Here is a 13,975-nt window from a genome sequence, read left to right on the forward strand (position 1 = left end):
CTTTGCTTACTGATTGCACATATCAAAATTAGTGACAGGTTTTTGTTTGTTTGTTTCTTTTTAAGCATACTGGAAATAGATGTTCTTTAAATAGAACTAAAGCTCCTTCCTGAGCACTGAAAATATTGCTCTGGAGGAGACAGACATGGCACTGCCGCTCAGACACTTCATCTTCACCCTATCATTTCTTTTTTCACTCTAAAAGAAGCCAATCAGATATAACCACAAACAGTCACTTGTCCTTTGCCTATGTTTAGCAATATAGGGAAGCCTTTTTCTTCTTGGTGAAGCCGCTATAATGAATGTAATAAAGATCAAACTAATGAGATTCTATGGCACTTAAACAATAATGAGTAGAAGCAGATGAGAAATGCTATCCTTTGTGTAATTATCACAACTGCCCTACAGAGGCCTTGCACAGAGTCCATTCTTTATAGCCCAGTTCCATTGGGGGTTATCCATTTTTGCTAATTCCAGGAAGTATAAGAACCTAATTTGTACAGTTTATTTTTCTTTGAACTCCTTCATCTCTTCATAAAGTAGTGGTTGAAGCAGAATAATCTTTTTACTTTTTTTTTTCTATAAAAAAGAAAAAATTGTGAACTCTCCTCCCTACTTTTCAGAAACCCGTAAATTCAGTCCTTTCCAACAAGATCTGCCTGGCATAACAGTCCTTCCTGCTTCATTCATTAAAAATAGCAATGCAGAAACATGAATATATCCTTTGAGATTCAACATTAAATGCAGACTCCTGCATCCAGGGCTGACTTACATTTGTGTAGCTCTTTTGAAGTCTCTTGGCACAACACCACAGCTGTCCCTTGTAGTAGGCATTTGAATTGATTAACATGCTTGCTCCTTTTTTTATTCCCCCCCTGCTCTCAGGGCTGTACCTTGGAAGATTTACTGCACTCCAGAGACTGAGGTACTATGTGGATGCCCTGAAGACAACCTAATTGCTGAATCAAAACATCTCATGAGGATGTGAGCTTTGAACTTTGCTTTCAAGATTTAAATTCTCTATTTCTCAGCATATGTGTAACAGATTGTCAGAAAACAATCTCCTAATTAGATGCATGTAGACAAGTAGGGGAAGAGAGAAGAACAGTACCTTTAAAATATTGTCTGCTGAAAATCTGACAGTAAATCTACAGTCCAGCAAGTAATTAAACATACAAATAGTCACACCAAAATCACTGGGACTGCTCATGTACACAGGTATATGTATAACCATTTGCACTGGTGGGATTTGGCAATGAGAATCAAATAAAACAAAAGAGAAATTGTTAGCAACACAAACCACGTTGAGTCACCAACAGAACAATGCTACATTTGCAGACTGTATGCAGTGGTGTTGGTATTCCAGACTGAAGACATAAATCAAAATTCCTTATATCATTAGCTGTGGGCCTCAGTGTTTTATTTTGCAGTATCTAGTGGCATTAACATATTTTAGGACTATCAAAGAGAAGATTCTTCAAGGATCTCTGGTTGCTAGGAGACTGGTACTTCAGTCCTGCAAATCTTCCACACTGCAAAGAGCAAACTGGCAATAATAAGGTTCTCTTGCCAGGCAGCACTCAAAAAACTCAAGTTTATAGCTCATTGTTTAAAAATTTTGATCTAGACTTAAATTTGTAAAACATGAAAATTTAAGAGTTTTTGGATTTCTGGAAGCAGATATTTTATCTTGTATGTATTACGTACTCTCCTTACACCCCCCTTTAATCAATACATTGGTTGTCCAGAACCTTGAAACTTAGTTCCAGTGTCCTGGCTGATTTCAGCCAGCATATAAAGCACTGAGTTTCTTTCAGACAGTTCAGAGCAAGAGGCTTGCTATCCCCAGGCCTGCTGTCTCCACTCCTACATGCACAGAACACAATCTGAGAAGCCTCAAGCCAGCACCTTCATTCCCTGCATCTCACCGTGCATTTTTGGCCTCCTATGTTGCAGTTACAGCAAGAAGTTTGAAGCTGTCTCCTGGGAACATAAACATCTCAAGATATACACAGTGACAGGAATGCTATCATGGAGGTTGTGACAGCATTTCCTAATTTTAACTTCATTGAAAGAAATATCCCATCTGCTCTAAACCAGCATCACAATGTTTGAGAAGGCGTGATAAGAATCTCAGACATCACCCAGGGCTGTAATTTGATGGCCTTTAGATTTCTTTATTCTTTGTGACTCAGGAGATACACAAAACACAAGAACACACCGTTTTCAGTGAACTACCACTGTGCTCAGCAAATGGGTTTGTGCTTTTCTGATTGGCTGGCTTTAGTACTGTTTAAATAGATGTATGCTACAAAAGTATTCACCTATTAAGAACTGGGTCTGTCTTCTCACTCAGGGCTTTTCAATTGCTCAGTGTAAAATCACTATTAAATCACAATCACTACCCCACTGGAATCAACCTTCTCATGGATTTTGACCCTGGTTCTGTTTAACTGCAGATGTTCTCATTTCTTATAATGCACCTGGGTAGGATAATGTTCTGATTGGATCCTTCACTGTCCTCATCTGACATCACTGCCAATCTCTTTTTTCCTTCATGTGACAGTAAGGGTATATGAAAGACAGTGTTCATGGAGAGATAAGGGGAAAGGGAGAGGGATAAAGGGCAGAACACCAGCTGATGTCCAAGTAGGGTGGATTGCCATTACTTTCAAGAAAACTAAGAATCCCCCCAGAATTTTCTGGCAGTCTTCTACTTACTCTGTAATGATTCAAACATGGTCTGTAATTATAAGCCTAAAAGCTTATATGTTCTATGAAATGTTATACCCTGAATGTAGCATTTGTCCCCTCACTGTGGTACACTTATATAGTAATAGTAGCAAAGAACATGGCTGAATCATTGACAAGTTCAACCTTAGGCATCTTCTTTTATTTGCCTTGACAACTAGACTATTGAATTTCAACAGGATGAAAATCTAAAAATAGCACTATGTGAAGAAAGACTGCAAGCAAAGCCACTAGATAATACAGGCTCAATGCTCCTGTGAAGTATGACACGTGCAGAAGCCAGATGTAATTTTAACAATACAGCTTTCTTTTCGACAAAGGAATCTCCAGAGTCTGATTTAATGTCTGCACAGTAAAGCCTAACAATTTCACATTTTGTGTAGGAGGAAGAACAGACTTCTTCAAACTTGCAGAAAGGAACCCCTGAGAAGAACGTTAATGCAAATCGCAGTGAATATAAAAAGAAAAGACCTCTTATGGCCCTATAGCAATTAAAACATTATCTAAGTCCAGCACAGAGGTCGCCTTATATTTAAAATTATTACAATGACACAACTGGAATCAGCAATACTAACACAGACCTGTAACACTGTGGCTCTGCAGAAATCCAAATCATTGCAGTTAAGGAAGTATTTTGCCTTATTTACTCAGACAATATTGTACTAAGAATCTGCCTTATAATGCAGGATTGTAGAAAGAAGAAGACAAAAGGAGCTTTTCTCATCTTCACACTCTGCCTAAAAAGGGATAAAGTGGTCTTTTAAGTACTTAGACAATCAGATAGAGACTTGGGAGCTTAAGGTTTAAGTATCTTTTACTTTATAACATCAACATCTGATCTTGGGACTCCCAAAAGGAGCTAAAATTGTCTATGAAACAGATTCCACTCTAAGCCCCACCAGACTTTGAATGTATTTTAATAATAATTAGTATCTAGTATCTTGAGGTTCTGAAAAGTATATACAAATTATATACATATCTGTTATAAATAAATATTAGTCTCTCAAAGTCTCTTGACCTCCAGATAAATAGCAGAACACACTTTATAACTTCAATAGCAAGAGACTGAGGAACACAAATTTTATGCTGGTCATTACTGGAGTCCAAATGTACAGAAGAGATGCTGCACAGATGTTTTGTGTCAAAAAGTAATCCAGTGTCAACCAACAGCACTTCACTGAATATGACCTGCTCTTTTCTTCATTATAGTTGTATTTTCCTGGCACATAAGTTAACTGGTGACTAGAACCTATTCCTCTGATTTAAGTAACATCCTAATTCCCTCATGGTCTTCTGTGGATTTGGGGACATTTTTCTTTTTTTATCTCATCCATAATATTATTAGAAGATCCTATTCCTTTGGTGAAGGGAGACTGGCTTGAAAAAAGATCAAAGATATTCTTAATATTATTCTCTGGCCTCATTCTTTTATTGCTTGAGTAAAGTTTCCTTAAACAATTACAGGCACAAATCCAAATGATCTATCACAGGCTACAGTTCTTTATTAACTTGGAACACCCATTGTTCCAGAAATAGGTGCAGCCCTACTGTTACGGCTTTGAAGCACCACAAACATTGGTTGAAAATGGGATAAAAAAGGTGAATCAGTAAACAGATATTCTTTTCTACTAGCACTGTGTGACAGGAGAAGAGAAAGCTTTGAAGTCTGGCTTTCTTTTTGAGGAAATATCTGTGACATTATCTGGGTGTATCACTGCATTTTGCTTATCTTAAACTTCTCTACACACAAATAAGTTCATAAGCTACAAAATGCCCTATGAAGTAGAAGTTGTACTTATGTGCTTCCAAACTTCATGAAGCATCCCACCACTATCACGGATAATTATTTCAGTACATATCTGCCCCTGAAATTAATACTATTTCCCGTAGCATTTTTGTTTTATTTATAAGTCTGGTTTCAGTTTCAACTTGCTGTTTTCTACTCAGTCCACAATGGTTACAGAAAATGGTTCACTCCCTTACTCTTTAAATTTGTCTGAAGACAGCTATCTTAATCAGTATTGTTTTCCTAGTAGTTTTCCAGTTTTCTTAGCAATTTTGTCGTCTTCCACTGAGGCCTTCCTTTAGGGATGGATGGTGCTGAAAGCAGGGCACACAGCTCATAAGTAAAATAAGAAAAATTAATTGTTAAAACCTTGTATAACAGGTCCATATACTATAGCTTCCATCACCTAGGTAGAAGTAGCTGTAGTTAGAGCAGAAAATGCATGTTTTGTAACAATATATTCTATGAGTGTAGGACGTCAGAATTTTGCAGTTCTGCTCCCCCTCTCATCTCTCTCTCTCCCACTTCCCATAGCCAACATTCACAAAAATAATATCACCAGAATGCAGAGACATATGCAGAGGTATAAAGATGTAAACACAGAAACAAACAAGACTTGTATCAGCTGTGTTAGAATTTATAATCTATCCAATCTCTTGAAGAGAGGACCCAAGCTTTGGTCCCATTCAGTACAAGGCTACCCTTAACAAGACAGGAGTCAGTGCCTCAGATACCATTTTATATTCTCTATTGATAAACGAAAGCTTCTTTAGTGGCAAATGCAGTGGCTAAATACTTCAGTGTAATGTCTATAATAACATTCACAGAATCACAGAATTGCAGGGGTTGGGAGGGATCTCTAGAGACCATGGAGTCCAACCCCCCAGCCAAAGCAGGCTCTCTAGACCAGGTTGCACAGGTAGATGTCCAGGCAGGTCTTGAACATCTCCAGAGAAGGAGACTCCACCACCTCTCTGTGCAGCCTGTGCCAGTGCTCTGTCACTGCACTGTGAAGAGTTTCCACACACATTTGTGCAGAACATCCTATGTTTCAGTTTGTGGCCATTTTCCTGTGTCCTATCACCACACACTGCTGAGAAGAGTCCAGTCTCATCCCTTTGCCTCCTGCTCCTTAGCTCAGATCCCCTCTGAGTATTCTTTTGTCAAGACTCTACAGACTCAGGTTTCTCAGCCTTTCCTCATAAGAGAGGAGCTCCAGGCCCTTTATCATCTTTGTAGCCCTCTGCTGGACTCTTTCCAGGAGATCCCGGGTAGCCCAGAACTGAACACAATACTCCAGGTGAGGCCTCACCAGGGCAGAGTAGAGGAGGAGGATCACTTCCCTCAACCTGCTGTCCAGTTAGTATTTTTTGTAATACAGACCCATACAAATATATACTGGTATTGTGCAGTAGGTACCGCCATGTATTAGTTTAAGAGAAACAGACTTCACTTAGTAAGATTATATGTTATAATGGTTCCTCAGTCTCCACTCACCTACAGTATTTACTGATGTACTGTACCTGGTGGGGTCACACTGGAGTCAATCTATCTGGAAGTAAAGTATACAGAAGGTCGCTTCACCTCTGTTTTAACATTATGTAATTCTGTGGCATCATATAATGCTGAAGAACTGTTCAGAAAAAAAATATAGTGCAGTCTATTTTCACAGAACAGAAGTGCTGCTTAGTATCATACAACAACAACAAAAAAAGAAAATACTGCACCGACCTATTTTTTTTTCATCCAGCCAGATCATCATAGAAAGGCTTTCTTCCTCACATGAGGAGTTTGTATTGTACAGCTCTTAACACTATGGGGCCTCATCTCTGCTGATAGCTACAAGAACTATTTTAATACAAGTAGTCATTTTAATCTCATTAACTAGGTGCACAGATCTGAATAATTTGATTGAGAAAAAGTATACAAAAACATACTGAGCAATTGGAGTCCTCACTGCCATTTTAAGGCAGAGAACCTCCTAATTTTGTTTAGGTTTTTTTTTGTTCAGGTTGCACTGGATGGTTTGCCAAGCAACACAGAGAACAGGTGCAAGTTCTTTAGGGACTGTTTTTTAAGAGGGTCTACAGCATTTCATGCCAGCTGAGAATATTATGCATGACAGAAATCAGCTTGACTCACCAGAACAGCCATTTAAGAGCAGAGCCTCTAGTGGTATCAATCAGCAAGGCTTGACTTCACCAGAGCTCTGCTAATTTACCCCTGTTGGGAAGCTGGCTCTGAGACTTTACAGAATGAAAATGAAACTAAGGAATCAAAAAAAAGATCCTAAAATATTAGGAAATATAACAGCTTGAGAATGTTACATTTTCCCAAGTATGCAAAAGAGAAGCCCGCAGGTAATATTTTCATTTTAATTTGTGGTTATATGATACATGCTCACACATGCAGTACATGCTGTAGAGGATTCTAGGGCCTATATGGAGAAAAATACACAAGTTTTCTATCTTAATTTTGTTGCAGGTGTTTCCCAGTCTCTTTCAGTCATAACTTCATAGAAAATAGGCCTTGCTGAAGATTTTTCCAAGAATATTTCTAAGAATATCTTCAACCATACAAATAGAAAGAGAAATTAAAAAAATAATAATAAAAAATAAAGAAGGTATAGTGTATTTTGAAGGTCAGAGGTTCAGGATAATTTAGAAGCAATTCATTTATTAAAGGGTTATTTTTTCTAACCTTTCATTAGAGATTATGAATGCAAAATAATTTTAGGATATCTGATTAAGAAGGAAGAATGTGTAGCAGTAACTACCATAGGTAATAAGAGCAAGCTGAGCCCATTCACTGTGCTGATACAAAGAATCCCACTGTAATCACCCCAATATCCTGATCATGGGTACATGAAGTAGCAAGTCCAGAAGCAAAACCTTTTCATGAAGAGCATTGGTTCAAATGTTGTACTCTTAACTGGTAAAGAGAAAACACAAATCAAAGGAAGGTTAAAGTTTCCACTGTCAATTAAGATGAACAGGTAAGGATGCAAAGAAGCAACATAAAACACAAAAAGATACTTCTGCTAAAACTGACAAAAGAACTGATTTGTTACTTGGGTAATATGTCCTAATCTACCTAGATTTGTAGGAAGCAATGTATAAGATGCTCAGCTTGGAATTACTGTTTAAAAGTGATATATTACAGTTCAAATCCAGGTTAATAATTGGAAAGAAAACTTTATTTTTGAAAGTATCATGTTAAAAAGGAAGTCTGTTGGGTTGGGAGGAAGACATTAGAACTTCGCAAGATAATTCTGGACACATCCTATTACAAACACATATTAGTGAACTTGAGTCCATGATCAGATCTGCATAGATGATAAGTAGAAAAATGGAAATAGGGTAAAGTTTAACACAGAACAATCTACATGAAGACTTCGCTTAGGATCACACAGAAGTAGAAGAGAAAAAGAGATGTAGTATATTTAGACTAAAATACATACAAGCCTCCGACTCAGCAGAACTATTGGAAATCTGAGAAAAACATAAGATATACTGCAGATATGCAAGTTGCTCTGAAAGTAATTTCTCCTAATTTTTTTTTCCGTGGAAACTACCACAAATACAAAGAGCACACTAAAGCAGTTTGATAGAGCAAATTCTCAGCTACAAACACTACTTTTCAACACAGTCACTACAATTAGCTATGCATTTTCACCAGCAATGAACAAGAGCCTTCATGTCCCACTCATGAATACATTCACAGCCATTGAGAACGTGGCTTGTCTTTCACTTCGCTGTCTCTATAGCTGAAATGTACCACCCACCACCTCACTGTGCTCACATCCACTGTTTGGTCTCCTTAAATGTTCAGAAAACATCAAAGAATGTCAATGAGTGCCATTCTTTCCACACAGAAAAATTCAGTGACACACTTTTGCTTCGTGTGCACTTCCATATCAAAAGCTTCTGATGTCACCTATCATATGGCAACAAAATAAAATAGAATATTGGTGGGAAAGTTCAACCTTTACTGCAATACCATCAACATCCACCTCAGACCAATATAATAAAATAGGAGGCATTACTTCTGGAACAGCCTTTGTATATTCTCCTCAAAGTTACTAAAGCATTCTTATTATTACACAAGATATGGGTGGAATCTTTTGTTCATGATGAACAGCTCTGGACATCCATTTTCAATTGAGATTATTGTTAATTTGGAATAAGACTGAAATGACAGAAGGAATAAGTTCAATCTTCTGAGAGCAGTCAAAGAATCACTTTTGTTTCCCCTCTCAGATAAGACATCTCTCCATAAATGCCTGTCAGAATTTAAAAACAGGGTGGGAGTTGCATGCCTTAAATTTAAACCGTTACAGGATTAAACAAAGATAAACCAACCATACCAAATATAGCATGATTGGAATCACCCTCTGATTTCAATCAGTTTAGAAGTGCTCAGTAACACACTGAGCAAGAAGTAGCAAACTTCTTCCAAGATGGAGTGTAGTAGGCTGATGGATATTGCATGACAGTGTAGTGGTAATCTGGAGACATACATTCATGCCTGATGTGTAGATTTTGGATGTTGAACTTAATTCTCATCTCTAAGAATTAAGAAGAAAACATATCTACTTGTTTACTGAGGTGGTTTTGTTTACAGCATATCTTCGCTGTATGCCATTAGTTCCAAAGGGCTGAGCTTCTATTTGTTACCTAACTTAGTGGTGGAGTGTTTCTTTCTTCACCTTAGGAAATGCCATATGTTCGTGCCAGATAGAGAAGCTATGCTAGGATGATCCGATACTGGTCTTGATGGTACAGAAAGAATTGGTATGTCTTACTCATGGTTACTCGTGTCTAAATTAAATGCCAGATATTTTCCCTCAGATCAGATTTTCAAAAACCTTATAGTTTAATGAAATATTTGCATTCTTTGTAGTATATGTGATGATCCTCTTTCCAAGGGAAAAAGTTCAATAATCTCAACATATTCCTTACTACTACAGGAACATAGGATGTTAGAGATGCTCTTGACTCCTGACTTCTCCCCCCAGTGAATTTTTGTGCCACTTCACGTTTACATACTGACTGTGGACTGTCTGAGAACACTGGAGGTATTTCACAGTCTGTGGTGCACAGGTGTACATGGAGGAGGTATACTCTAAACAAAATATCTTTTCCAGTATCAACCATAGAGAACTGGATTCAATTTTCTTTCTACCTCCATGACAATTACATGCAAGAGTTCTACAGAAATATTATTCTTTGTTCAAAACAAACATTAGATTCTTAGATTACATGAAGCCAAATCAAAGACAGACAGATGATTCCTCCAATTCTATTAAAGTTCCTATAAACTAAGTTTTAGCCTTTTTTCAAATATCACTTCTGTAGCACATTGAAAAATGTACTTTAAAAATGGATTGAGTCTAAATAAAAGACTGATCCTATCAAGATATATAGTCCATAAACCAAATCTTTTACACTACAGAAAAGAAAAGGAATATGGTTACATTTGTCCCTCTCAATCAGACTTCAGTAGTACTGCAAGCACAAAAAGAAATGCTTAAGTGAAACTATTGTAGTTGAAAATGTGTCAGTTTACAAATGTACTAGAGATTTGGAAGTCTTTACCTATGGATAAACTCTCATTTACAGCTCTCCACAACACAGAAATAAAAGTAACTTCCACAGTACTGATAAGTCAGAATAATAACAGTCAGACTAAATGAGAGGCAGTAACTTCCTGTTGCTCTTTTTTGACATTTGGCCACAGCTAGCCAACACGCTAACTCAAAGTCCACTAAACTCAGAGGGAAGACTGTTCAGTACTAAGCTAGACTCTGGATCCTGTTTGTCCTTCTAAAACAAAGTATCTCTTTCCAACAAATAAACAAAAATAGAGGTTTCACTTCATTTCATATGAACATCTGTACCTGTAAAAAATGACCTCAAGATGTTATAGGAAGAGAATTTCATTACATAGCTGAGACACTTGAAATCTCATGAATGCTTATCCTTCAGAAAATGCTACTATAAATAAAGGAAGAAAGTCAATATTTTGCCAATGCTGTCACCATGGGAATTTCATAGAATGATGGATAGACTGTCAGCATAACTTTCTACTTTATTAATTGAGGTTTTTTTTCTTTGTTTTTTTTTAATCTACATTATAAACACCAGCCATATAAGAAAAGAAATAAATAAATAATTCAAGAAATTCAACCAGCAGATGTAGTTTATATGAAAAGGACTAAAAATGTTCTGCCATTGTCTTGTGATTCCTTAACTCTTTAATAAAACAAAGGGAAATTAAAAACCAAACCAACCAACCAAACAAAAACAAACACAGCAGAATCACAGTGTTTTTTGTTTGCTCTACTGACTTGAAAACAGACAGTTTGTCATGCTGACTGGAAGTTAGTAACCATATACTAGATTTAAAAAAAATGCCACAGTAATACATCCTAGAGTTTCCATTAACAGCATCCCCACTTTCAGTCAGGCAACTGATTTTATTCTTGAATAACAAAGAATCTCAAATAGTCATTCAGAATAAGCATAAGAAAATAAAGAAAAAACCTACAGCAACAAAAAGCCTTGTCCTTAGAATTCTCATTCCAAAATGAACATTCAGATGCTTACAACTATCAGAAAAAAAGGTCTTGTCCGTTGTTCTGTTTAATATTTACACAGTTCAAACACTTAAAAAGCAGAGATTTTTCTACTAGTACCCTTAGACATGGCCTAAAAGTGCTCCCAGGCAAAGCGACTGTACCAAACACTTCCACAGAAAGGAAAATCCTTAAACTTTTCTACATAAAATGTGGAGACTGGTTTATGTGGATATATAGGACATTAAATTAATGAGGCTGATGGTTCTGTTTAAGTGAAAACTTGCTATTTTTAGACATTAAAAATGCTTTAGTCATGCTGCCTTGATATTGTTTAAAAAAAGAAAAAAGGTATTTAAATCACATCAGATATTTCTATAATTAAAGGCTATTACTGATCTTAATTAAAAATGTCATTCAAGAAAACACACAAGCCTTCAATCACAGTGCTCTGTTCAGGCATCATGAAGCGCTTACAATAGACAAACCCAGTAGAAAACAGCAACTCATGAATGACATAAAGGACACTCTCATACCAACCTTAACTTCAGTATTTGTACTCAAAATAAATCCCATAGGATGCCCTACAATTGGGCAACACAGAGCCATTTAGAATATATTTCAAAATAAATTTGTTAAGACATCTCAGATGGGAGCATTCATAAAGAGCTAAGGATGATATAGACTCTGAGATTCCATAGGCTGTAGCAGTGGCAGGGAACTACAACAATTTTGCCTTAGCAAAATTGCCATCTTCTGAAAACAGAGCTGTTTCAGAAAAGCAAGCTTTTAAAATCATTTTGAATTTCTAAGGTTTTTGGAAAGAGATAGAAAGAGGGGGAGAGGAAAGAAAAAAAGAAAAAACGAGAGAGCGTAAAAAAGATCATCTAAAGGAACATAAATTTTCTGAGACAAACTGCTTGGTATGAAAACAATGTGGATGCTCTTACCTTTTTTTTCACGAGCAAATCTTTCTACATGTTTCTTTGACTCTTTAGCATGTAAGCTAGGCCATTCACCTGAAAAACACCTGAGACCTAGTCCTCCCATCTGCTGTTATTTATTTACTGAGAGTAGGTCCTCATTAAAAGAAGAGAGAGAGCATTGCAGTGCTATGGCCCAGAAAGTCTCTGACTCAGGTCAGGGCATCCTCCTCGAGGAGGGTGAGTTGAAGCCATTGCTCCTACCATCAGTCTAGGAGACAAGGAGTACTCTACATTGCCCACACGGTCAAAGAAAGGCAGAGGATAACCACCCCAAAGGTCTAAGGGATAATTAGCCTTCTCATACACAAGGAAACCAAATGTTACTGTGAGAAAGGAAAATGGAAGAGACATAATAATAATAATAATAATAATAATAATAATAATAATAATAATCAGACTGATGAAATTGCAGCTTGGTTTAGTTTTCTGGTTTGTTTTGGTGCAAGCTTTTACTTTTCTTCTTTCTCCTACTAATTTCCTGTTGGGATTGACAGCCAATGACTCACTTGCATTCATAGATGAGGTCAATAGTATAGCCAAAAAATCAGCCTACAGATTCTCTTCTCCATCTAGCACTTAAGTCCCTTGTAACAACCCTCACCCTGACACCACGAGCATAGGAACGTTTAAAGCAACGTTCAACGCATTAAGCAAAGGCTCAGGCAACTTCCCTTATATTGTTGCCACAACAAAAGCACTAAGATCAGATCTTAAAGCACCCAGTCTTCATGGGTGGCTCCTGCAGTTCAAGGCAAAGCAACAGTGAGTAGGTTTAGCGAAAGTTATGCCTAGCTTCAGAATGACAAGAACACGACTATTATGGAAATTGTTTTGAGTACCCGTGAAAAAAACCGAAGTGCTAAGATCCACGGGGTTACCAGGGGTTTCCTATGTTCATGAAAAGCACACGAGTTTCATTTTACAGTCAATAAAGTTTAAACAATTTACTGCACATTCTAGAATCCTCATGGATTCAATGTTTAGATAAACATTGATAACATTAGATAAAGTAATTAGAAATCCCTGTTTTAGATTTTTAGTCTTAAAATCCAGAATTTACAGTGGGCAACCCCATGCTCCCAGCAGGCAAGCAGAGAGCAAGCGATGTGCATCACATCCACTACTGGGAAGCTGAGGAGGGGTTTTCCTGCAGCTGGCTTCTTGCATACCAAGTTCTGGTGAATGCCTACCATCTTCAGAAATTACCATTCAAACACTGTCCTAACTGACAACTTATCTAATAGACAAATCAAAAATAAATGAGAAGGTGGGGGGGAAGGGGGGGGGGGGGAAGAGTGACATGATGAGGAACCAACAATTTGTCATTTGGTATGTTTTATTAGTCAGTTTGACAATTTTCCTGCTGGATAACTGATTAGAATTTCCCTATTTTTAATCTTTAATTTATTTCATACTCAAATATGATCGTTAGTCATTAATCAATAGGGTTTAAAGTGTTCATGATTAATGGGCAATGCCTTCAGTATGAATAAGAGTTTCTGAGATGTTGGGATTTGTCTGGCTCTAAAGCTTGCAGTGTTGCTCCAAGTGTTCATTCCCTAGATTCAATAAAGCAGAACCAGGAGAATTGATGAGATTCTGTGCCAGAGGGATGATTAGATGAAACAGAAGCAGCTATTAAGGACCTGCAGAAAATAATGATGAAAAAGAGATCCAAGGGGTTAACAGGAGTCTGCTTTTCATATAAGTACTGTCAGAGATTAACGAGTCTCTGTGTTACAGATAAATAGAATTCACAACATCTCTATGGTAAAAAGAAACAAGGAAGATTAATGAAATTACCACCTTCTGCTCCAACAGGATGTAAAAAGTCAAGGCTACAGGAGTGCAGTGGAGCTGCCAAAGGGTTAACGA

The 13,975-nt window shown here is 37.2% G+C and overlaps 1 protein-coding gene across 3 annotated transcripts in view; it reads left to right on the forward strand.

Moving 5' to 3' along the window:
* BEGAIN (brain enriched guanylate kinase associated) overlaps window positions 1-13,975 on the forward strand; it is a 145,659-nt gene that overhangs the window by 27,008 nt on the left and 104,676 nt on the right. The gene's annotated exons all lie outside the window — the stretch shown is intronic.

Source organism: Cyrtonyx montezumae, unplaced genomic scaffold (assembly GCF_038088225.1).
Source record: "Cyrtonyx montezumae isolate F1298 unplaced genomic scaffold, pur_monq_1.0 scaffold_10, whole genome shotgun sequence".
Lineage (NCBI taxonomy): Eukaryota > Metazoa > Chordata > Aves > Galliformes > Odontophoridae > Cyrtonyx > Cyrtonyx montezumae.